General features: G+C 46.3%; 1 pseudogene; it reads left to right on the top strand.

Moving 5' to 3' along the window:
* The window catches only part of LOC137348857 (zinc finger protein 271-like), a 140,102-nt pseudogene that overhangs the window by 29,093 nt on the left and 85,133 nt on the right, over positions 1-25,876 (top strand).

Raw genomic sequence — 25,876 nt, 5'->3', positions numbered from 1 at the left:
GTGCAGATTGTAAACAGAGTCTGGAGGTATGTGTTTGCTGAGTGGTGAGTTCAGTGAAGGGGAGAGGAGGTGCTCCTTTTCTTTCTACTTTTTCAGTCCTCCAGTATTTGGTTCTTGTTTCTGTGCAGTGGAAGGAGCTGGTTGGTGAGTAACTGGTCAGATATTCTCCTTCTAAATAGTCGGTTAAGTTAAGGTCTGGCACGGCTGAGTACAAAGCACAGCTTGTGACATGTGGGATGTCGTGGACGCACCATGTGTCCTAGACAAACACATCTGCAGGAAGTGTCACCGGCTGCACAAGCTTGAGCTCTAGGGTTTGGATCTCGAGCAGTGGCTGGAGTCACTGTGCAGAGAACGACATGGATAGCAGGTTTAGGGAGGTGATCACACCACAGGTTAGAAGCATGAAAGAGGATAAGGAATGGGTAACCGACAGACAGTCTAAGAGAACCAGGCAGGTAGTGCAGGAGTCCCCTGATATGATCTCACTTGATAATCGGCTTTCCATTTTGGATACTGGTGAGGGTGATGGTTCCTCAGAGGAGTGCAGACAGAGCCATGTTTTTGGCACCACAGGTGGCTCAGCTGCACAAGAGGGGAGGAGGAAGAGTGGAAGAGCAGTCGTGATGGGGCATTCATTAGTCAGGGGAACACAGAAGTCTTTCTGCAGCCGTAGGTTGGACTCCAGGATGGTGTGTTGCCTCCCTGGTGCCAGGATCAAGGATGTCACGGAACGGCTACAGGACATTTATCTGGGGGAAGGTGAACAGCCAGAGGTCGTGGTCCACGTTGGCACCATTAACATAGATGCAAAGGGTAAATGAGGTCCTGACAACAAATTTTAGGGAACTAGGAAGGAGATTAAAAAAGCAGGGCCTCAAAAGCAGTTATCTCAGGATTACTCCTACTCCCATGTGCAAGTGAGCATAGGAATACAAGAATTGACCGATTGAACAGGTGGTTGGAGAACTGGTGTGGGAGGGACGACATCAGATTTCTGACGCACTGGGACTCGTGCAGGGGCAGGTGGGACCCGTACAAGATGGACGGGTTGCTTCTTAGCAGGACTGGGACTAATATCCTCACAGGGAGATTACTAGTGCTGTTGGGGAGGGTTTAAACTAGATTGGTAAGGGGATGGAAACCTGAGAGGGAGTTCCAATTGGAGGGAAGCAAAACTGGTAACTTGTCAGGGGTATGGCAACCAGAGAAAATATCAGACAGAACACCAAGGTGCACAGAATACTGGGGGAGATAGATAGCACTTGAGTGGGAATAGCAAGTTCTCAGGTGGGATCAGAGTCAGGGAGAAAGTAATAAAGTCTAAATCAGGGTTAATGTGTATGTATGTGAATGCACAGAGTGTGGCTAATAAGATTGGTGAGGTCCATGTGCAGATTGCCATGTGCAAATATGATCTTGTGGCGAGAACAGAGACATGACTCAAAGAAGGGCAGGACTGGGTGTTAAATATTCCTGGATACAAGGTGTTCAGGAAAGGGAAAGGGGTGGCGGACTATTGATTAATGAGAACATTGCTGTGTTGGAGAAAAAGGATGTCCCATTGGTGTCCAGAACAGAATCAATTTGGCTAGAACGAAGGAACAAAAAAGGTGCATTTACATTGCTCAGTGTTGTCTATAGGCCACCAGCTAGTGGGAAGAACGTGGAGGAAAAATAATGCAAGGAAATTACAGAGAGGTGCAAAAATTATAGGGTAGTTATAATGGGGGACTTTAATTATTCAAACATATAGTGGGATAGTAGTAGTGTAAAGGGCAGTGAGGGACAAGTGTTCCTCGAGTTGTTCAGGAATGAGGTGGGCCAAGTGGATCAAGTATCAGTAGGGGAGATTGATCATTGTATCAACAGAGAACAGCACAGGAACAGGCCATTCAGCCCTCCAAGCCTGCGCCGATCTTGATGCCTGCCTAAACTAAAACCTTCTGCACTTCCGGGGCCCATATCCCTCTATTCCCGAAAATAAAAGCAAAATACTGTGGATGCTGGAAATCTGAAATAAAAACAAGAAATGCTGGAACAGCTCAGCAGGTCTGGCAGCATCTGTGAAAAGAGAAGCAGAGTTAACGTTTCGGGTCAGTGACCCTAAGGTTCCGAAGAAGGGTCACTGACCAGAAATGTTCACTCTGCTTCTCCTTTCACAGGTGCTGCCAGACCTGCTGAGTGGTTGCAGCATTTCTTGTTTTTATTCCCTCTATTCCCTTCCTATTCATATATTTGTCAAGATTAAAGAAGGTAACAGACAATCTCAGAATTACTCATTTCCAGCCACCCTGACATCCACTCCCTGAGATTGTATTTTTATTCTTTCATGGGATGTGGGCATCGCTGGCAAGGCCAGCCTTTGCTGCCCATCCCTAATTGCCCCTAACAACTGAGTGGCTTGCTCGGCCATTTCAGAGGGCAGTTAAGAGCCAACCACATTGCTGTGGGTCTGGAGTCACATGTATTCCAGACCTGGTAAGGACATTAGTGAACCAGATGGGTTTTTACGACAATCGATGATAGTTTCGCGGCACTATTTCTGCGACTAGATATCTTAATTCCAGATTTTTTCTATTAATTAATTGAACTTATTAATTAATTGAATTCAAATGCCACCAGCTGCCGTGGTGGAATTTGAACCTGTCTCCCCAGGGCATTGGCCTGGGCCACTGGATTACTTGTTCAGTGACATTATCACCATGCCATTGTTTTGCCCCAGAAGGCATAAGATGTAGGCTGACTATTGAAAAGGACAAAGAACAATCCAGAGAAACAGTAATTAACTGGGGGAAAGACAACTTCAATGGCGTAAGAATGGAGCTGGCTGAATAAGTGAGATTCAAAAGTTGCCAGGAAACCTGAAAGCTGAACAATGCGTTACCTTCAAAAAAAAATACAGTTCGGGCACAGTTAACATATGTTCCCTCGAAGTGGAAACGTAAGGCAAATAAATCCAGAGCTCCCTGGATTATAAAAGAGGTAGAGATTACGATCAAGAAAAAGTGTGCTGTTTTCCTTGAAGAGAAGGCTGAGAGGTGATTTGATCGAGGTATTCAAAATCATGAGAGGTCTGGACAGAGAATCATACCTTACAGACAATGTCCCAGACACTGCCATCACCATCCCTAGGTGTCCCACCAGCAGGACAGACCCAGCAGAGGTGACGGCACAGTGTTATACAGTCAGGAGGGAGTTGCCCGAGACGTCCTCAACATGGGCTCCGGACCCCATGATGTCTCATGGCATCAGGTCAAACAGAGCAGATGGAGAGAAACTGTTCCCACTGGTGAAAGGATTGAGGACGAGAGGGAACAGATTGAAAGTAATTGGGAAGAGAAACAAAAATAACATGAGGAAAAACTTTTCCAGCCAGCGAGTGGTTAATGTGTGGAATGCACTGTCTGAGAGTGTGGGGGAGGCAGGTTTAATTGAAACATTTCAAAGGGAATGAGACAGTTTTATGAAAAGGAACTAATGGAGCTGCGGGCTGACAGGTCCCGGATGCTGATGGATTCATCCTCGGGCTTTCAAAGAGAAGCAAATGAGGGAGGAACTGCGCAGAATCTGTCCTCCTGCCCCGCCCCCTTTTCCTATTGGTCCGGAGCTGCCGTTAATCACCCAGACATTGTGAGGTCAGAGGTTAAGTCCCGGGTGCGCAGGCGCATTGCGGACCAGTGTTTGAAGGCGGCGGAGAGAGGCTTCTGCAGCCGGGAAGTGGCGGCTGGTGGGCGGGGAGGCTTCAGAAACACCCGGTGTAGGCCTCAACACCCCCAATAACAAACTCCCGGTCCTGTGTTTGCACCAAGCGGGCGGCAGCTGCGGGAAACTGAGCTCAGTTATAAAGGGGCCTGGGGGAGGGGAGGGAGGGAGGAACCATTTGGGACACAGCACAGGGCAGGAGGTCCCCCCTCCCTGGTTCCACAAAGACTCCCCTTGGACTGGGCCACACCTGGGCAGGGCTGGCTCAAGGTGCAGGAAGCTGATAGGCTGAGCTGTGGACTGGGAGGAGTGGGGGGTTTGACTGACAGGCCTGGGGAGGGGGATATCAGGGCAGGTACACACACTGCTCCCCCTTTTCCTCCTGGGATCTTTTACTGGAGTCGTGTTGCTGAGTGTTTCTAAACTCTGTCTCCCTATCCCGGTAATGTCGGTGGATTGTAGGTTGTTGTGAGTGTTGGACTATATTGTCTCTCCTCATTTTTCCTCCCTCTCCCACTCCGAGTTCCAGGCTGCAGGCACCAGCTGTTTGATGTGCCTGAAACATTCAATATGTTTCTCTCTTCACTGAGACCTGCTGAGTATTTCCAGCATTTTCTCCTTTTATTTCAGATTTCCAGCATCTGCAGGACTTTGCTTTTGTTTTATTGCACGAGTTGCTCACAGAATCAAAGGCAGTGAAGGTGCTCGAGCTGGACGGAAGCAGTCGTGTCAGATCCTCAGTGGGTGAGAAATCGCCGAGTGCAGGGGAGGAATGAAGCTGGTGGATGTGCAGGGAGGCTTCAGAAATATCCGGTGTAGGCCTCAACACCCCCAATAAGAAGCTCCCAGTCCCGCATTCCAAGGAGAACAATCCCAGCTTCTCCAACCTAACCTTGTAGCTAAATTCCCTCATCCCTGGAACCATTCTGGTAAATCTCCTCTACACCCTCTCAAGGACCTTCCCATCCTTCCTAAAGTGTGGTGATCAGAACTGGATGAACCAGAGTTTTATAAAAGTTCCCCTTAACTTCCCTGCTTTTGCACTCAATACCTCTATTTATCAAGCCCAAAATCCCATATTATTTGCTAACTGTTCTCAATATGTCCTGCCACCTTCAATGATCTATACATATAAACCCCCAGGTCCCTCTGTCCCTGCACGCTCTTCAGATCTGTGCCATTAAGCATTTATTGCCTCTCTCTATCCCTTCTGACAACCTGGAAATTTTCAGGATGTTACATCTGATAGTATAGATCAGGAGTGTCCAGCCTTTATGCATTAGGGGCAACATTCGAAATGTTGTCCTGCATAGGGGGCCGGAGGTGAGCAACTTTCGGAAAGGTAAAGGTATTAGAAATTTATTTTACTGTTCATCAAAATAACAATAATGTGCATTTTTGTGAATAAGCTTTAAATGAGGAAACTAATGTATTAACTTACTTTCCCAACACTATGCTGAAGACTGATTTAGTGAGTTACCTGGCATGGTTTTTGCTTGCAGTAGCAGACATTGTCTGCCTGCACACTTGATGTAGCGATGCAGAGAATTCCAGATAGATTCCATTTGTGAGGAGAGATCTTGATCTCGCACTCTCCCTGTCTCCTGCTCTCTCTACTTTATTTAGAGATACAGCACTGAAACGGGCCCTTTGGCCCACCGAGTCTGTGCCAAGCAACAACCACCCATTTACACTAACCCTACAGTAACCCCATATTCCCTACCACCTACCTACACCAGCGGCAATTTACAATGGCCAGCTTACCTATCAACCTGCAAGTCTTTTTCTGTGGGCGGAAACCGGAGCACCCAGAGAACACCCACGCGGTCACAGGGAGAACTTGCAAACTCTGCAAAGGCAGTACCCAGAATCGAAGCCAGGACCCTGGAGCTGTGAGGCTGCAGTGCTAACCACTGCGTCTGTCTCTCGCTCTCTCTCTCTCTCTCTCTCCCCCGTTCTCTCTCTCTCTCTTCCCCCCCCACCACTCTCTCTCTCTTCCCCATCCCCCCGCGCTTTCTCTCTCTCCCGCTCTCTCTCTCCCTCTCCCGCTCTCTCTCCCTCTCCCGCTCTCTCTCCCTCTCCCGCTCTCTCTCCCTCTCCCGCTCTCTCTCCCTCTCCCTCTCCCGCTCTCTCTCCCTCTCCCACTCCCGCTCTCTCTCCCTCTCCCGCTCTCTCTCCCTCTCCCGCTCTCTCTCCCTCTCCCGCTCTCCCGCTCTCTCTCCCGCTCTCTCTCCCGCTCTCTCTCCCGCTCTCTCTCCCGCTCTCTCTCCCGCTCTCTCTCCCGCTCCCTCTCCCGCTCCCTCTCCCGCACCCTCTCCCGCTCCCTCTCCCTCTCCCTCTCCCTCCCCCGCCCTCTCTCCCTCTCCCTCCCTCCCCCGCTCTCTCTCTCTCGCTCCATGTCTGCCGGCCTCTGTCTCTCTGCTCCGCTCCCAGGGCCTGGTCACCCTGGCACCCTGCTCCCAGGGCCCGGTCACCCCAGCAGCCTGCTCCCAGGGCCTGGTTACCACTGCACCTTGCTGCTGGGCCTGCACCTCCTCAGATGGTGATGAAGAGCCTGAGGCCCAGGCTGAGTACATACACAGGCAGAGCCAGTGCTTGGCCTGGGTCCTGAGCTCACGTCCAGGAAGGCTGCACTGGATATGGAGTTTGGGCGGGAAGTGCCAGCAGAGAAGCAGCTCAGCCCGCGCACCGCCATCTCACTAAAGGAGCCAAAATATCAGGTACGGAAGCTTGTCTGTCATCTTGGTAAAGGAGGACGTGTGCAGTGATGTGTCTCCGCCATGTTGGTAAAGGAGCTGTAACCATTGTCAGGTGCGATGGATACCATTGACAGTCTGGATTCTGGCCCATGGGCTGGATGTTCTGGAGTGTCGAACTAGGAGGCGTAGAGTAAAAGTTAGAGCCAGACCTTTCAGGAGTGAAGTTAGGAAACATTTCTACACACAAAAGGTGGTAGAAATTTGAAACTCTCTTCCACAAACAGCACTTGATGCGAGATCAATGTTAATGTTAAATCTGACATTGATAGATCTTTGTTAACCAAAGGTATTAATGGAAATGGGACAAAGTCGGGTATATAGAGTTAGATCACAGATCAACCATGATCTCATTTCCTGGTGGAACAGGCTCGAGGGGCTAAATGGCCAACTCCTAGAATCATAGAAATTTACAGCACAGAAGGAGGCCATTCAACCCTTTGTGCTTGTGCTGGCCCTTTGAAAGAGCAGTTGTGCTTAGTCCCACACACCCACTTGGTGTTTGTAAGCCTGTAAGTTCCTCATTCTCAAATACCTGTCAACTCCCTTTTAAAATGACTGATAGAATCAGGTTCAACCACCTTTTTCAGGTGGAGCGTTCCAGATCCTGACAACTGTCTGTTATTACAGAAACTGCTGAACTCAATGTTGAGTCCGGAAGGTTGTCAAGTCCTGTTCCTCGAGCTCCCATTGAGCTTCATTGGAACAGGGCAGGAGGCTGAGGACAGAGAGGTCAGAGTGGGAGTGGGACGGAGAATTAAAATGGGAAGTGACTGGAAACTCAGGAACACGCTTGCAGACTGAATGGAGATGTTTCTCAAAGTGATCACCCTATCTGTGTTTGGTCTTCCCAATGTAGAACAGATCTCATTGTGAGCAGTGAATATAATATACAAAATTGCCAAAAGTACAAGTAAATCACTGTTTGGTTTCATCCCACAAAACCCTGAGAATAGCCCAAAGGGAGCTACTTTATTTGAAGAGTAAAAGTTACAAAGTAAAGCAAATCAGTTGCTGGAATATTAAACTCCACCCCAGCTATAAAGAATATTAACACAGCAGATATAAACCCCACTGTCAGAATGAATATGGTTCAGTCCTGGATGTGATTAACAGCAGCAATAATTACAGAATGCAACAGCTACAGTCACTTGTGAACTCACTGGTGTCTCAGCATTTTAGATATCGATTAAATTCCTTCCCACAGATGGAGCAGGTGAACGGCCTCTCGTTATATTATTATAATATAATACTATCTTTAATATCATCTAATAAGATATTCTTTCTTACAGTTCAGTGGGATGTAAACAGTGACCCCAGCACCTTCAGGAGAGATGGTGCGAAAGCCCCTGTGTGCAGAGTGAGCATCAAATCAATGTGTGTAAATCCTCTCCTAATCCCCTGTAAAAGGAGGTAATAAAAGTCATCACTGTCAGTACAGGATAGAAATTCAGAACAGACAATTCGAGATCCTATGGAACATTTTATTCCTCTCTTGTTTCCCCAAAGCTGTAAATCGCAGTCCCACACACTCTCCCTCCTCCCTGTGCTGAAATCCAAACCCATGACACCATCTGCACCATTTCTTTCCTCAAATAAAAGCAAAATACTGCGGATGCTGGAAATCTGAAACAAAAACAAGAAATGCTGGATTCACTCAACAGGTCTGGCAGCATCTGTGGTAAGAGAAGCAGAGTTAACGTTTCGGGTCAGTGACCCTTCTTCGGAACTGACAAATATTAGAAAAGTCACAGATTATAAACAAGTGAGGTGGGGGTTGGGCAAGAGATAACAAAGGAGAAGGTGCAGATTGGACCAGGCCACATAGCTGACCAAAAGGTCACGGAGCAAAGGCAAACAATATGTTAATGGTGTGTTGAAAGACAAAGCATTAGTACAGATTAGGTGTGAATATACTGAATATTGAACATCAGCAAGTGCAATCCTGAAGAAAAACAACCTGAAAAAAACAGTGGGTAAGCAAACTGAACAAACTAAGATGAAATGAAATAAATGCAAAAAAAGATTGTAAAAAATGTAAAAAGGAATGCAAAAAAAAAAAGGAAGAAAAAATAACTAAAAATGAAAGTAAAGTGGGGGGCTGTCATGCTCTGAAATTATTGAACTCAATGTTCAGTCCGGCAGGCTGTAGTGTGCCTAATCGGTAGATGAGATGCTGTTCCTCGAGCTTGCGTTGATGTTCACTGGAACACTGCAGCAATCCCAGGACAGAGATGTGAGCATGAGAGCAGGGGGGAGTGTTGAAATGGCAAGCAACCGGAAGCTCAGGGTCCTGCTTGCGGACTGAGCGGAGATGTTCCGCAAAGCGGTCACCCAGTCTGCGCTTGGTCTCCCCAATGTAGAGGAGACCACACTGTGAGCAGCGAATACAGTATACTACATTGAAAGAAGTACAAGTAAATCGCTGCTTCACCTGAAAGGAGTGTTTGGGACCTGGGATAGTGAGGAGAGAGGAGGTAAATGGGCAGGTATTACACCTCCTGCGATTGCAAGGGAAGGTGCCCTGGGACGGGGACGAGGTGGTGGGGGTAATGGAGGAGTGGACCAGGGTGTCGCGGAGGGAACGATCCCTTCGGAATGCTGACAGGGGAAGGGAGGGGAAGATGCGACTGGTAGTGGCATCACGCTGGAGGTGGCGAAAATGGCGGAGGATGATCCTTTGGATATGGAGGCTGGTGGGATGAAAAGTGAGGACAAGGGGAACCCTGTCACGGTTCTGGGAGGGAGGGGAAGGGGTGAGGGTAGAGGTGCGGGGAATGGGTCGGACACGGTTGAGGGCCCTGTCAACCACAGTGCGGGGAAATCCTCGGTTGAGGAAAAAGGAGGTCATATCAGAAGCACCGTCATGGAAGGTAGCATCATCAGAGCAGATGCGTCGGAGACGGAGAAACTGGGAGAATGGAATGGAGTCCTTACAGGAGGTAGGGTGTGAGGATGTGTAGTCGAGGTAGCTGTGGGAGTCAGTGGGCTTATAATGGATATTGGTAGACAACCTATCCCCAGAGATGGAGACAGAGAAGTCAAGGAAGGGAAGTGTCAGAGATGGACCATGTAAAGGTGAGAGAAGGGTGGAAATTGGAAGCAAAGTTGATAAAGTTTTCTAGTTCGGGGCGGGAGCAGGAAACGGCACCGATACAGTCATCAATGTACTGGAAAAAGAGTTGGGGGAGGGGGCCTGAGTAGGACTGGAACAAAGAATGCTCGACATATCCCTCAAAAAGACAGGCATAACTAGGACCCATGCGGGTACCCACAGCGACACCTTTTACTTGAAGGAAATGCATGGAGTTGAAGGAGAAGTTGTTCAATGTGAGAACAAGTTCAGCCAGGCGGAGGAGGGTGTTGGTGGATGGGGACTGGTTGGGCCTCTGTTCCAGGAAGAAGCGGAGAGCCCTCAAACCATCCTGGTGGGGGATGGAGGTGTAGAGCGATTGGACGTCCATAGTGAAGAGGAGGCGGTTGGGACCAGGAAACTGGAAATTGTCAAAATGACGTAGGGCGTCAGAAGAGTCACGGATGTAGGTGGGAAGAGACTGGACCAGCGGAGAAAAGATAGAGTCTAGATAGGAAGAAATAAGTTCAGTTGGGCAGGAGCAGGCTGACACGATGGGTCTGCCGGGACAGTCCCGTTTGTGGATTTTGGGAAGGAGGTAGAAGCGGGCTGTCCTGGGTTGCGGGACTATGAGGTTGGAAGCTGTAGAGGGAAGATCTCCAGAGGAGATGAGGTCAGTGACAGTCCTTTGGACGGTGGCTTGATGTTCGGTGGTGGGGTCATGGTCCAGAGGGAGGTAGGAAGAGGTGTCTGTGAGTTGGCGTTGAGCTTCTGCAAGGTAGAGGTCGGTACGCCATACAACAACAGCACCACCCTTGTCTGCAGGTTTGATGACCATGTCGGGGTTAGACCTGAGAGAACGGAGTGCCTCAAGTTCAGAGGGGGACAGGTTAGAGTGAGTGAGGGGGGCAGAGAAATTGAGACGACCAATGTCTCGCCGACAGTTTTCAATGAAGAGATCAAGAGCGGGTAAGAGGCCAGGGTGAGGGGTCCAGGTAGAGGGAGAATGCTGGAGGCGGGTGAATGGGTCTGCTGGTCGTGGGGAGGACTCCTGGTCGAAGAAGTGAGCCCGGAGGCGACGGAAGAAGAGCTCAACGTCATGCCGAGCGCGAAATGCATTGAGGTGGGGGCGTAAGGGGATAAAACTGAGACCTTTGCTGAGTACAGAACGCTCAGCATCAGAGAGGGGGAGGTCAGAGGGCATAGTGAATACACGGCAAGGGGTCAGATCAGAAGGGGTGGGGTCAGAGGGAAGTGAAGCGGAAGGAGGATCTGGAGGGGCATTAGTCCCCATCAGCTGCTGGAGCTTGCGTTCCTTAACACCTGAAAGGAAGAAAAAAAGTTTTTTGTTAATGCGTCGGATGAGACGTAAGATGAGATGAAACTGCGGAGTAGAACAGATTTGAGATAAGGTGAGACGGTGCTGCTGGAGAGAGAGGTCCAGTGTGTGCATATGGCGGCGCATAGCACTGAGTGTGGATCTCAGGATGCGTCCATTTCTTTCCTCCTCTGCCAGTTTTCTCCCTCCCTCTACTGTGGCTGGGTTCAGTTCTCCAGCCCCTGTGTGCAGAGTGAGAATGAAATTAATGAGTCAATGATTTTCTGTCCTGGTCACTGGGACCCTGAAGCCCCGCCCACTCTCTGTTCTGGTCCCACAAATTACCAGATTCATTCAGCTCAATTTCACAACTTGTCTTTGTGTTTTTGTGGGTTCTCTCTCACTCCCTTTTTCCTGTTGTAACTTCATGTTACAGGATATTAGAAAGGGAGGATTTGCGGAAGGAAACTCAAACATCACCTCAAGATGTGACAGTCACTCGATTCATCAGGATCTGAATATCATCGGCCTTTGATCATGGAAGCAAAAAGTGTGGAGAAACCGTACATGTGTTCTGTGTGTGGACGAGGCTTCAGCCGATCAGCTGGCCTGTCGGTACACAAGTGTAGTCAGACTGGGGAGAAGCTGTGGAAATGTGGAGACCGTGAGAAAGAATTAAATTACACGTCTGAGCTGGAAACTCATCGACACAGTCAAACTGAGAAGAGGCCGTTCATCTGCACTGAGTGTGGGAAGGGATTCACTCATTCATCCTCCCTACTCGCACACCAGCGAGTTCATACTGGGGAGAGGCCATTTACCTGCACTGAGTGTGGGAAGGGATTCATTCATTCATCCTCCCTACTCACACACAAGCGAGTTCACACTGGGGAGAGGCCATTTACCTGCACTGAGTGTGGTAAGGGATTCATTCGTTCATCTGCCCTACTAAAACACCAGCGAGTTCACACTGGGGAGAGGCCGTTCACCTGCACTGAGTGTGGGAAGAGATTCTCTCTGTCATGGAACCTGCTGGCACATCAACGAATTCACACTGGGGAGAGGCCATTCACCTGCTCTGATTGTGGGGAGGGTTTTACTCATTCATCCACCCTGCTGATACACCAGCGAGTTCACACTGGGGAGAGGCCGTTCACCTGCTCTGAGTGTGGGAAGGGATTTACTCAGTCATCCACCCTGCTGATGCACCAGCGAGTTCACACTGGGGAGAGGCCGTTCACCTGCACAGAATGTGGGAAGGGATTCACTCAGTCATCCACCCTGCTGATGCACCAGCGAATTCACACTGGGGAGAGGCCGTTCACCTGTACTGAGTGTGGGAAGGGATTCATTCATTCATCCGCCCTACTCAAACACGAGCGAGTTCACACTGGGGAGAGGCCATTTACCTGCACTGAGTGTGGTAAGGGATTCATTCTTTCATCCGCCCTATTGATGCACCAGCGAGTTCACACTGGGGAGAGGCCATTCACCTGCTCTGAGTGTGGGAAGAGATTCTCTGTGTCATGGAACCTGCTGGCACATCAACGAATTCACACTGGGGAGAGGCCATTCACCTGCTCTGAGTGTGGGAAGGGATTCACTACTTCATCCAAGCTGGTGAAACACCAGCGAGTTCACACTGGTGAGAGGCCATTCACCTGCTCTGAGTGTGGGAAGGGATTTGCTAATTCATCCGCTCAGCTGAGGCACCAGCGAGTTCACACTGGGGAGAGGCCATTCACCTGCTCCGTGTGTCGGAAGAGATTTACTCAGTCATCCCACCTGGTGACACACCAGCGAGTTCACAGATAATTACAGGGGTTGGATTCTGCTGTTGCTGCTGTTCATCACATCCAGATTGAACCATGTTCATTCTGACAGTTGGGGTTTATTTCTGATGTCAGTTGCTCCTCTTGGACTGAGCGTCTGGCCCACAGCATCTCTCATTCATGTGTGAACAGACCATCATGTCTTCAAACCTCATTTTCAATTTAAATCCACTCAGTCAATGTACTGAACAAAAGATGAACAATAAACAGATCACAGGCCAATCCTGTAACTCTATATTGACAGGAGAAAGTCTGTTCTTCAGCTCAAAAATGAGGCTGTTTAAGCTCTGTATGTTTCTAAGCACTCGTAGACTGGAGCTGTTGGATCGACAGGCTGTTCACAACTGTTAACATGCCAGATAGTGAAGGAATTACTCTTCAAGTAAACTCACCAATTTATTAGCTCAGACTCCGGTCCCTGCTGTAATTAATACTCAGCATCCATTAGTGTTGATTTACAGTCAATCACTGAATTGTCTGGTTAATCTTTGTTACTTGTTTTTGTGAAATACTCTCCCTATTAGTGCTGAACTGCTGGATAACTCTGATTACATTTAAATGTGTTTATACATGTTTATAAAGTGTCTGTGTGTCCAGATTTAACTAAGTTGTGATTTGTAACCAATAAATGATGTTTCGGGTATGACTTGTCATCTGGTTTCTTGGTGATTTGTCGAGAAAGATTTAATTCACTCACTCAGCAGCTCGAGAGGAACCAGACTGAGGTTTAATGAACATAAGAAATAGGAGCTGGAGGAGGCCATTTGGCCCTTCGAGCCTGCTCTGCCATTCACCCAGATCATGGCTGATCATCTCAACTCCACCTTCCCGCACTATCCCCATATCCCTTAATTCCCTTTGTACCCAAAAATCTATCAATCTCTGTCTTAAATATACTCAATGACTGAGCATCCACTGCTCCCTGGGGAAGACAATTCCAAAGATTCACAACCCTTTCAATGAAGAAATTTCTCCTCATTTCAGTCCTAAATGGCTGATCCCTTATCCTGAGACAGTGACCCGGTGTTCTAGATTGCCCAGACAGGGGAAACATTTTCTCAGCATCGACCCGGTCAAGTCCCTTAACAATTTATGTCTCAGTCAGATCACATCTTATTCTTCTAAACCTCAGGGAATATAGACCTAGTTTACTCAACCTCTCCTCATAGGAGGAGATTGAGCAGAGTGGGGGTGCTGTACAATAGTGGTTATGTTATTCAACTAGTAATCCAGAGGCCTGGACTAATGATGCCAAGACATGAATTCAAATCCCACCATTGCAATTCAGGGATTTAAACTCAATTAATTAAATCTGGGATTTGAAAAAGCGAGGATCAATATTGGTGACCATGAAACTACGGATTGTCCTAAAAACCCACCTGGTTCACTAATTTCCTTCAGGGAAGGAAATTTGCCGTCCTTACCTGATCTGTCCTCCAGATGCACAGAAATGTGGTTGACTCTTAACTACACTATGAAATGGCCCAGCAAGACACTCAGTTATATTCAAGGAGGTAGCTCACCACCACCTTCTCGGGCAATTAGGGATGGGCAATAAATGCTGGCCATTTCAGTAACACTCACAGTCCATGAATAAATAGAACAATCGCCTTATCCCAGGAACCAGACGAGTGAACCTTCATTGCATTCCCTCAGTAGTGTTATGTCCTTCCTTAGGTAAGGAGACCAAAACTGCACACACTGCTCCAGGTGGGGCCTCACCAATGTCCTGTATAATTGTAGTAAGACCTCTTTACCCTTATACCCCTATCCCTTTGTAACAAAAGCTAACATACCATTTGCCTTCCGAATTGCTTGCTGTACGTCCATGTTACCTTTCTGTGATTCACGTACAAGGACACTGTTATGTGTACTTTGCTTTTAAAAAAGAAAAATACTTGGAGTTCTGTGTTTTGCAAGACTGAGAAAATTGAATGCTGAACTGAGTGGGGACAGTCTCCAAGGCAACTTGTTTCCAAGCAACAACAGCAAGGAAAATGATAGGTCACATGACATTGTTAAGAGTTCAATTTCACTTTGCTTTGTGAAAGACCAGTGCTGGGCAGGCAGGAGGCAGAACAAACTGGCTGGGACTTGTGTTTTTTGGCAGACTCGAAAAAGACCTCTCCCTGAAAAGAAGGCATCTCTTGGAGAACGAAATTCCACATTTGAGTTATGTCTGTGTTCTGCCAGGAGAGGAAAGGACCCAGAGAAAGAGGAGTTGCTGCTCTCTGTGGAGGAAACCCTGCATTGTTAAAGGTAGCAAATTCCTGTTGCCTCCAGTCTCTGAAAAATCTCTGCCTCAAGAGTGATTCCTGTTCCTCCTGTTTTTTTTGGGTGGGAGATCCTGAAATCTCAAAAAGGCTTCCATTGCTGGACTGCTACTTTAAAATTTAAGTAGACTTGTTGCTACATCTTTTGCTGCATCTTTTGCTGAAAGATCTGTGTGATGCCTGCTGCAGACAAATTGCCTTGTTAGTCTACCCATCACAGACTGTTCATCAAACTCACCTGGAGAGACTTTGAGTGGCATCTGACGATTTGTCTCTGGGACACCTCACCGATTCACAAATAACCCACCAGACCATGACCACCAATGATTTTATTATTCCTAAGAAACAGTTGAACACCAAAAACCCTTTTTCCCCAGTTAACCAGTTTTTCAATGTATGTGCGTGTTCAGGAAGCTTAGGAAGAATAAGAAGTTATAAAATCTTTTTATATGTATGGATTCATCCCATTATTGTTTAAGATTTCGTTTATTAATAAATAGTTAATTTTATTGTTGTTTGAAGAAATCTGGTTTTGTGTGCTTCATTCTAGGAGATAAATAAAATGTTTAATTTGGCTAATTTCCAGTAGGTGGGAAACTTTACTAATATGCAGTGGGACTGAATTAACAGTGCATTACTCCCACCTTGGTCGGAACAACACCCAGGTCCCTCTGAATGCAAACATTTCTCAGTTTCTCAACATTCAGAACAAAAAGTTTTTTTAAACATTTTTCTTATCAAAGTGGATAACTTCACACTTCACTATATTGAATTCCAACTGCCATGTTCTTACCCACTCACCCACCCAACCTGTCTGTATCCCTCTGAAGCCTCTTTCTGTCTTTCTCATTTCTTGCTTTCCCACCTAACTTTGTATCTTCAGCAAACCTGCAGACATTACACTTACACTCAATCCCTTCACTTGAGTCATTTCTATAGATTGTAAATAGCTGAGGCCCAAGTACTAATCCTTGCTATACCCTGCTAGTTACAGCATGCCAACCTGAAAATGGCCCATTTATTCCTACTCTCTGCTTTCTGTCCATTAACCAAACCTCAATCCATGCTCATATATTACCTCAATCTCATGAGTCCTAATTTTTTTTTTATTCATTCATGGGATGTGGGCGTCGCTGGCTAGGCCAGCATTTATTACCCATCCCTAATTGCCCTTGAGAAGGTGTTGGTGAGCTGCCTTCTTGAACTGCTGCAGTCCATGTGAGGTAGGTACACCCACAGTGCTTTTAGGAATGGGAATTCTACGGTTTTGACACAGCGACAGTGAAGGAATGGTGATATAGTTCCAAGTCAGGAATGTGTGTGACTTGGAGGGGAACTTGCAGGTGGCGGTGTGCCCATGCATTTTCTGCCCTTGTCCTTTTAGTTGGTAGAGGTTGTGGGTTAAGAAGGTGCTGTCTAAGGGGCCTTGGTGCTTTGCTCCAGTGCATCTTGTAGATGGTACACACTGCTGCCACTGTGTGTCAGTGGTGGAGGGAGTGAATGTTTGTAGATAGGATGCCAATCAAGTGGGTTGCTTTGTCCTGGATGGTTGCGGGCTTCTTGAGTGTTGTTGGAGCTGTACCATCCAGGCAAGTATTCCATCACACTCCTGACTTGTTCCTTATAGATGGTGGACAAGCTTTGGGGAGTCAGATGAGTTACTCGCTGCAGGATTCCTAGCCTCTGACCGGCTCTTGTAGCCACAGTATTTATATGGCTACTCCCAGTTCAGTTTCTGGTCAATGGTCGCCCCCAGGATGTTGATAGTGGGGGATTCAGTGATGGTACTGCAATTGAATGTCATGGGGAGATGGTTGGAGTCTTTCTTGTTGGAGATGGTCATTGCCTGGCACTTGTGTGACTTGAATGTTACTTGCCACTTATCAGCCCAAGCCTGGATATTGTCCAGGTCTTGCTGCATTTCTATACGGACTGCTTCAGTATCTGAGGAGTCGCAAATGGTGCGGAACATTGTGCAATCATCAGCGAACATCCCCACTTCTGAACTTATGATTGAAGAAAGAATTGTGTGTAATAACCTCTGGTGTGGCACCTTATCAAATGCTTCTTGCTTCTTGAAAATCCAAATAAACTACTGTTTCCTCCTTATTCACCTGACTAGTTACATCCTCAAGAAACTCTTAACAGATTTGTTAAACATGATTTCTTCTTCACAAGTCCATGTTGACTGCTGAATCATATTATGATTTTCTAAGTGCCCTGTTACCATTTCCCCAGATAATACATTCTAGCATTTTGCCTACAACTAATGTGAGGCTAATTGGACAATAGCTCCCCATTTTCTCTCTTTCTCCAAGGTTATTACGGAACCCTTTCTCAACTGATTATTTCATAAAAGTGCTGTACTTGAGTCTTAATTTGGCCTTGTGTCATCTCCTAGTGGGCTTGTCCTGTCCTGTCAGTGCTGGGTCAGGCCATTGTCCAGCTCAAACAGCCCAGATAACAGGAGCCAACGAACCTTATTTCAGTCCTCAGGGTGGTTTGTTTCTTGAGGTTCAGATTATCATTAAAATAACAACACACACTGTGTCCACCCATTGTTCTCCCAGACGCACTGTCACCTCACAGTCAGGATCATGTGTCTATGAAGGGGAGATTGTTGTCCTGTCTAGACCACCCTGAATACCCTTGCTTCATAATGGTCAGGAGTAGAAGGTCCCATTATTGTGAGAAGAGCCTCAGGGAATCAGTCCCAGGGATCCTGTATAACAGAGGAACACATGAGTGGGAGGAGGCCATTCAACTCCTCGAGCCTGTTCCTCTATTCAGTTATATCATGACTGATCCATATCGCAACTACCTTTACCAGAGTTGATTACATATCCCTGTAACCTTACCCAATAGGTAACTCACAAGTTTTGACATTTTCCTTTCCTCCCCATCCATAGCAGCTTTTTGGGGGGACAGTGTTCCAGATTTCACTATCCTTTGTGTGAAGAAGTGCTTCCTGACAGCACCCCTGAATGGCCCAGCTCTAATTTTAATGTTGTGCCATCTTATTCTGCATTCCACCAACAGAGGAAATCATTTTTCTTTATCGACCCCCTTAAAACCTTTAATCTTCTTTATACCTGAATTACATCACCCCTTAATATTCATACTCTATGAAATACAAGCCCAGTCTATATGACCTGTCCTCACAATTTAACCCTTTTAGCCCTGATATCATTCTGGTGAATGTGCAGTGTACCTCCTGCACAGCTGATATATCCTTCCTGAGACGTGCTGCCCAGAATTAAACACCTCACTTCAGATGATGTGTAACCAGAGTTGCATATAACTGCAGCATTACTTTCACCCTTCAGATAAAGGCAAACATTCCATTAGACATTTTAATTCCCTTTTCTCCCAGTCCAGTAGTTTTTCGTGATTTCTGTGCATGAAACCCGAAATCTCTCTGTCCCTTCACAGTTCCTAACTTTTCATCATTTAGAAAATATTCTGATTCATCTTCCTTAGATCTAAGTTACCAGAATGGTTCCAGGGATGGGAAATTTTAGTTACAAGGTGAGGTTGTAAAAGCTGGGGTTGTTCTCCTTTGCACAAAGGAGATTGAGGGGAGATTTAATCAAAGTGTAAAAGATTATGACAGGCATGGATAAGTTAGACAAGGAAAACTGTTCCCATTAACTAATGGTACAAGGATTAGGAGACGCAGATTGAAAGTTTTGGGCAAGAGATGCAGAGGGAATATAAGGAAGCACTTTTTTACACAGTGGGTAGTAATGATCTGGAACTCGCTGCCCATGAGGGTGGTGGAAGCAGAGACAATCAGTGATTTCAAGAGGAAATTGGATGGTCACTTGAAGGAAATAAACTTGCAGGACTACAGGGGTCAAGCAGGGGAGTAGGACTGACTGGATTACTGTGTGGAGAACTGTCATGGACTTGATGGGCTGAATGGTCTCCTCTGTTCCATACATGACTCTAATGTTAATGACCTCACACTTCCCCACATTGACCTCCTGCTGTCACTGTTTTCTCCGCTCGCTAAATCTATCAATGACACAATGCAATTTTTTGCGCCCTTCCAGAATACTCAATATGTCACCTAACTCAGTATGTGGGTTTGTTCAGGGAAAATCATGTTCAACTAACTTGCTGGAGTTTTTGAAGACATAACAGAGAGGGTTGGTGGGGGCAATGTTGTTGATGTGGGGTACATGGACTTTCAAAAGGCATTTGATACAGTGCCACACAATTTATCTGTATTTATTTATGAGCATTTCCAGCACTTTCTGGTTTTATTTCATCTTCCAGAAGATCTGATTTGCAAAAGTAAATCCTGGGACAGTGAGGTTTAAAAGATCTCCCGAAGGAATCATCAGCTTCTTCACACTGTGACATTGCATGTACAAAACACCAATCCTGGGCTGAGTGAGTATGGGAACAGTGAGCAGAAGAGGGATGGGGAATCAGCAGTGTTTGTGTTTTTACAATGAGGCATAAACAGATGGTGAGACAAAGAGAGAAATAGAGGGAGAGAAAGAGATTGAAATGACAGGTTAAACACAGAGGGAGAGAGACAGGCTCTGGGGCTCTCCAGTGTTTAGTGACTGCCCAGCTCCCAGCCTGTGTCGAAAACCACTCTCCCCACCCCCTTCTCACCCCTTTGCCAAAGGCCTGATGTGTAAAGATAAATCCTGGGACAATGATAAGGAATTAACACCTTAATGGCAGTTTTAAAGAGAGTTTCTCAGCTTCTGGACAGACTGGGGCCTGGTCATGTCACTGTCCGCCTGTAGATTAGCTGAAAGATGCAGCAAATGTTCTCAACAATGACCTTGTAGGAATAAGTTCACAGATCATCAAAAAGCAGCTCCCTGGAATGTCTCTGTTCAAAGCAGCCCTGGTACCTGGATTAACATGACAATGGACAAGATCTCAGCACCTAATAGTCCCTCTCACATTTTAAATCTGTTCCCACTTTACAGTCTCTGGGTTTATAGTGGGGGATGTGTAAATGATGCAGAGATCGTCAATGTTAGTGAGTGACAGAGAAAAGGAGCCCTGGGCTATTGATGTGTCTTTTATTTTAAAAAGTCTTTGCTTTGTTCTCATCAATGTTTCATTTCTCTCTCCAGGAGATTTTTAGCAGCTGTAACATGTCAATGTATGGGATAACATCATGCTGACCATTAGGACCAAGCTAATAGTTTATAAGACCTGTGTTCTCAACACCTTGCTGTATGGCAATGAAACATGACAGCTACCAGGAAATGTAGCTCAATAATTTCCATCTTTGCTGTCTGTGGCCCATTATGGGTATATCCTGGCAGGACAAAATCACAAATGTGGCAGTCCTCTCAAAGGCAGAGCTCCCAAGTGTGTTGGCACTAATCAAACAGAGGTGGCTTTGGTGGATCAGACAAGTCCACAAGATGGAAGATGGTTTCTTACCCAAGAACCAAGGTAGCAGGGGCCAGGCGACCAGTGGGTGCCCAAAGCTCCGCTTCAAGGAATTTGCAAGTGTGACCAGAAAGCCCTAAATGTCGACTATCACAGTTGGGAGTCCCTCGCTGATGAAAGAGGGAAATGGCAACACATCCTGTGGACTGGTGTGCAATACCACGATGACCAGTTGCTGCAGCAGCTTGGCAACAGACGCCAATGTCAAACACAACAACTCACAGCATCACTTGGCAGCTTCATGTGCAGCACTTGTGGCAGAGCCTGCGTCTCAACGGTTGGCTTTTACAGCCATCAGCAAAGGTGAACCAAGAGAAGATACCCCACCTAAATAGATTGTTTGCTGCATGTCCATCATCTTTTACAGGTGAAAGGATGACAGTCCACTGTTTCCCTCACTCTCTCCTTTCTCTATTTCTCTCTCTCTCCCACTTCTCTCATTCAGAGAGAAAGATAGGGAGAAAGAGAGAGACACACAGAGAGAAATCCACAATCAGAAACTAAACAAATGACCTCCTTCTATGCTGTAAATGACTCTATGACTCTAAAATGAGTTAAAATGGCTGCTGTACATTGCATTTAAACATCAAAATACATCTCACTGCCTAAAACACAAACATTATTCAGGAATTATAACAAACAAACGGACAAAGAAGGACCAGAAATAAAGGTACTGAATTGGGGGAAGGCCGATTTCAATATGATAAAACAGGATCTGGCCAAAGTGGACTGGGAGCAGCTACTTGTGGGAAAGTCTAAATCAGACCAGTGTGAGTCATTAAAAAAGGAAATAGTGAAAGATCAGGGCCAACATGTTCCCAAAAGGTGAAGGGTAGGACCAACAAGTCCAGGGAACCCTAGATGTCAAGGGATATAGAGGATTGGATAATGGGGGAAAAAAGGAGGCTTATGGCAGATTCAGAGGGCTGAAAACAGTGCAGGTGCTTGTGGAGTATAGAAAGTGTATGGGGTGGGGTACTTAAAAAAGTAATTCGAAGAGTGAAGAGGGGGCATGAAAAATCACTGGTGGCCAAGCTAAAGGAACATCCCACGGCGTTTTATAAGTATATTAAGGTCAAGAGGATAACCAGGGAAAGAGGAGGGCCCATTAGGGACCAAAGTGGCAATCTGTGTGTGGAGCTGGAGGATGTAGGTGAGGTTTGAAATGATTACTTTTCATCTGTGTTCACTATGGAGACGGATGATGTCAGTGTCGAACACAGGGAGGGGGATTGTGATATACTTAATCAAATTAGTATTGAAAGGGAGGAGGTATTAGCGGTTTTAACGGGCTTAAAAGTGAATAAATCCCCAGACCCAGATGAGATGCATCCCAGGCTGTTATGTGAGGCAAGGGAGGAGATAGCAGGGGCTCCGACACTATTTTCAAATCCTCTCTGGCCACAGGAGAGGTGCCAGAGGACTGGAGGACAGCGAATGTGGTACAATTATTTAAGAAGGGAAGCAGGGATAGACCAGGTAATTACAGGCCAGTGAGTCTAACATCAGTGGCAGAGAAACTATTGGAAAAAATTCTGAGGGACAGGATTAATCTCCACTTGGAGAGGCAGGAGTTAATCAAGGATAGTCAGCATGGCTTTGCCAGGGGGACATCACGTTTAACAAACTTGATTGAATTTTTTGAGGCAGTGACGATATGTGTAGATGAGGGTAAAGCAGTTGATGTAGTCTACATGGACTTCAGTAAGGCTTTTGATAAGGTCCTGCATGGGAGATTGGTCAAGAAGGTAAGAGCCCATGGGATCCAGGGCAATTTGGCAAATTGGATCTAAAGTTCGCTTAGTGGCAGGAGGCAGAGGGTGATGGTCGAGGGTTGTTTTTATGATTGGAAGCCTTTGACCAGTGGTGTACCGCAGGGATCGGTGCTGGGACCCTTGCTGTTTGTAGTGTACATTAATGATTTAGATGTGAATATAGGAGGTATGATCAGTAGGTTCGCAGATGACACAAAAATGGGTGGTGTTGTTAATAGTGCGGAGGAAAGCCTTAGATTACAGGATGATATAGATGGGCTGGTAAGATGGGCAGAGCAGTGGCAAATGGAATTTAATCCTGAGAAATGTGAGGTGTTGCATTTTGGGAGGACTAACAAGGCAAGGGAATATACAATGGATAGTACGACCCGAGGAAATACAGAGGGACCTTGGTGTACTTGTCCATAGATCACTGAAGGCAGCAGCACAGGTAGATAAGGTGATTAGGAAGACATATGGGATACTTGCATTTATTAGCTGAGGCATAGAGTATAAGAGCAGGGAGGTTATGATGGAACGGTACAAAATGCTAGTTAGGCCACAGCTGGAGTACTGTGTTCAGTTCTGGGCACCACACTGTAGGAAGGATGTGATTGCACTGGAGAGGGTGCAGAGGAGATTCACCAGGATGTTGTTTGGGCTGCAGCATTTCAGGTATGAAGAGAGACTGGATAGGTAATGGTCATTTTCCTTCGAGCAGAGAAGGCTGAGGGGGGACCTGATTGAGGTAAACAAAATTATGAGGGGCATAGATAGGGTAGATAGGAAGAAACGTTTTCCCCTTCGCGGAGGTGTCAATAACTAGGGGGCATAGATTTAAGGTAAATGGGCAGGAGATTTAGAGGGGATTTGAGGAAAATAAAATTCACCCAGAGGGTGGTTGCAATCTGGAACTCAGTGCCTGAAGGGGTGGTAGAGGCAGGAACCATCACTACATTTAAGAAGTATTTAGGTGAGCATTTGAAACGCCATAGCAGACAAGGCTATGGGTCAAGTGCTGGAAAATGGGATCGGTAGGTAGGTGCTTGATGGCCAGCACGGACACGATGGGCCGAGAGTCTGTGTCTCTGCTGTAAGACAAAAGCAGAGATGTATGCTGGAACTGTTTGGGCCACAATTGGAGTACTGCGTACACGTCTGGTCACCACATTACAGAAAGGACATTATTGCTCTGGAGAGAGCAAAGAGGAGATTTACAAGAATGTTGCCAGGGTTTGAAAGTTGCAGCAATGCAGAAATATTGGATTGGCTAGGGTTGTTTTCCTTAGAACAGAGAAGTCTGAGGGGTGAATTAATTGAGGTGTACAAAATTATGAGGGGCCTAGATAGAGTAGACAGGAAGGACTTGTCTCCCCTAGTGGAGAGGTCATTTACCAGGGGACACAGATTTAAGGTGATTGGTAGAAGGATTAAAGGGGACATGAGAAAAACCATTTCACCCAGAGGGTGGTGGGTGTCTGGAATTCACTGCCAGGAACAGTGGTGGAGGCAAAAACTCTCAAAAAACTCTTTCAAAATGTACCGGGAAGTGCACCTGAACTGATGTAACCAGCAAGGCTATGGGACACGTGCTGGAAGAGGGGATTAGATCGAGCAGGTAGTTTTTCCAGCAAGCACGGACACAACAGGATGAATGACCTCCTTCAGTGCCATAATTTTTCTATAGTTTTAAATAACATTAGCAAATGCTAAGGATTTATCCAGTAATCAATGATAATTTCTGCCACCTTCAGTGAGCTGAGTTGAAAAAAAGACCAGATTTGCCTGAGATAATGAAGTCCAGAATACAGCACGGGCTGTCATGGTGGGATTGAACTCTCAGCCTCTGACAACAACCCATGGCCTGTGGATGATAAGTGCAATGACAACACAACAGCATCATGTATCCAAACAAGGCACTCACAGCACCCTGGGCTAAAGCCTTGGCCTGAATGGGAATTAAACCCATGATCATTGTGTTATTACCGCAGTGCTCTACCCACCTGAGCTACCAGGTCTTGCTGTATAATTGTGATGTTAATGTTAATGTTTCAGGTCTGTGACCTTTCATCAGAACTCTGTTTCTCTCTCAGCAGATGCTGAGTATTTCCAGCAGTTATTGTTTTGATTTCCAACATGTACAGAATGTTGCTTTTATTTCTATTTTCAAATGTCTTTGAGAAAGTTGATCTATCCAGAAACCCTGGATTACCAACTCAACAATGCAACCACTTGGCCTGCAGTTTGAATGAATTGTGCTTGGAAATTCATCTCAATTCCATCTTCCAAAGCAAAGACCTCGATTGATAGGATAATCCTGAAGAAAATAAATGTCAAATAAATCAGCTTTTGTTTAAACACATTGTTGTAGATTTGTTGTCTTTCCCACCTGTGTTTTTTTTTTATTTCCAAAATATACTTTATTCATCAAAATCTGTAAAAATTACATTGCCAAACAGTTTCCAAACAGCACCAAAAAATGCAAACATTGCAAGGGAGATCAGTTTCCTTCAATACTGTCATGAGTTTCTTCCCAACCCTTCCGTTTCACAATTGTCATGTCAATTACAGTTTTACATTTACAGCAATTGAGAATATTAACGATACAGTTCGAGGGGTTTCCCATTGATCCAGCCCCTCAGTCCAGCTTGGTGGGGGAACCTTACACTGTGGTCTTTCCCCATTGAGCCTTTGCTGCGGCTGCCCCAAGCTTTAGTGCGTCCCTGAGCACGTAGTCCTGGACCTTGGAATGTGCCAGTCTGCAACATTCGGTGGTGGACAACTCTTTGCGCTGGAAGACCAGCAAGTTTCGGGCAGACCAAAGGGCGTCTTTCACCGAATTGATAGTCCTCCAGCAGCAGTTGATGTTTGTCTCGGTGTGCGTCCCTGGGAACAGCCCGTAGAGCACAGTCTCCTGTGTTACAGAGCTGCTTGGGATGAACCTTGACAAAAACCATTGCATCTCTTTCCACACCTGCTTTGCAAAGGCACATTCCAGGAGGAGGTGGGCGACCGTCTCTTCCCCACCACAGCCAACGCGGGGGCACTGTGCGGAGGGGGCGAGACTTCGGATGTGCATGAAGGATCTGACGGGGATGGCCCTTCTCACCACCAGCCAAGCTACGTCTTGGTGCTTGTTTGAAAGTTCTGGTGATGAGGCATTCCGCCAAATGACTTTGACGGTCTGCTCGGGGAACCATCCGACAGGATCCACCGTTTCCTTTTCCCGTAGGGCGTTGAGGACAGAAGGCTCCTTTACAACTATATGTAGAGTCAGGAAGAACAACAGTGAATGCTGGAACAAAAACAAGAAATGCTGGATTCACTCAGCAGGTCTGGTAGCATCTGTGGAAAGAGAAGCAGAGTTAACGTTTCGGGTCAGTGACCCTAATGCTGGAAACGTGCTGTCAAATCAGAGATTGGTGTAAAACTGGGTTTTGTTCTTGACTGAAAGTGAAACGGCAGGTTTAAGTTTCCAGTCTGAAAATTAATATTGTAATTACTCTGTGGAGATTGAATGTGTTTGTGTGACAGTCCTGAGTTTACAATTTTAACACAGGTGTTACTTCATTTCAAACAAACCTTTTGAAACTAAATAAATTCAAGTCTGCATTAAAGTAGCAGAAGAAGGAGTTCACTTCTGGTACAATTATACAACAGATATTTAATCTCCAGATAAAGAAGTACCTGCAGCGTGTTGCCAGGAATTCCATGCTTTATTGAAGTGTGAGTGTT

Source organism: Heterodontus francisci, chromosome 34 (assembly GCF_036365525.1).
Source record: "Heterodontus francisci isolate sHetFra1 chromosome 34, sHetFra1.hap1, whole genome shotgun sequence".
In the NCBI taxonomy this organism is placed as follows: domain Eukaryota; kingdom Metazoa; phylum Chordata; class Chondrichthyes; order Heterodontiformes; family Heterodontidae; genus Heterodontus; species Heterodontus francisci.
This window is presented reverse-complemented; position numbering and strand designations above follow the sequence as displayed.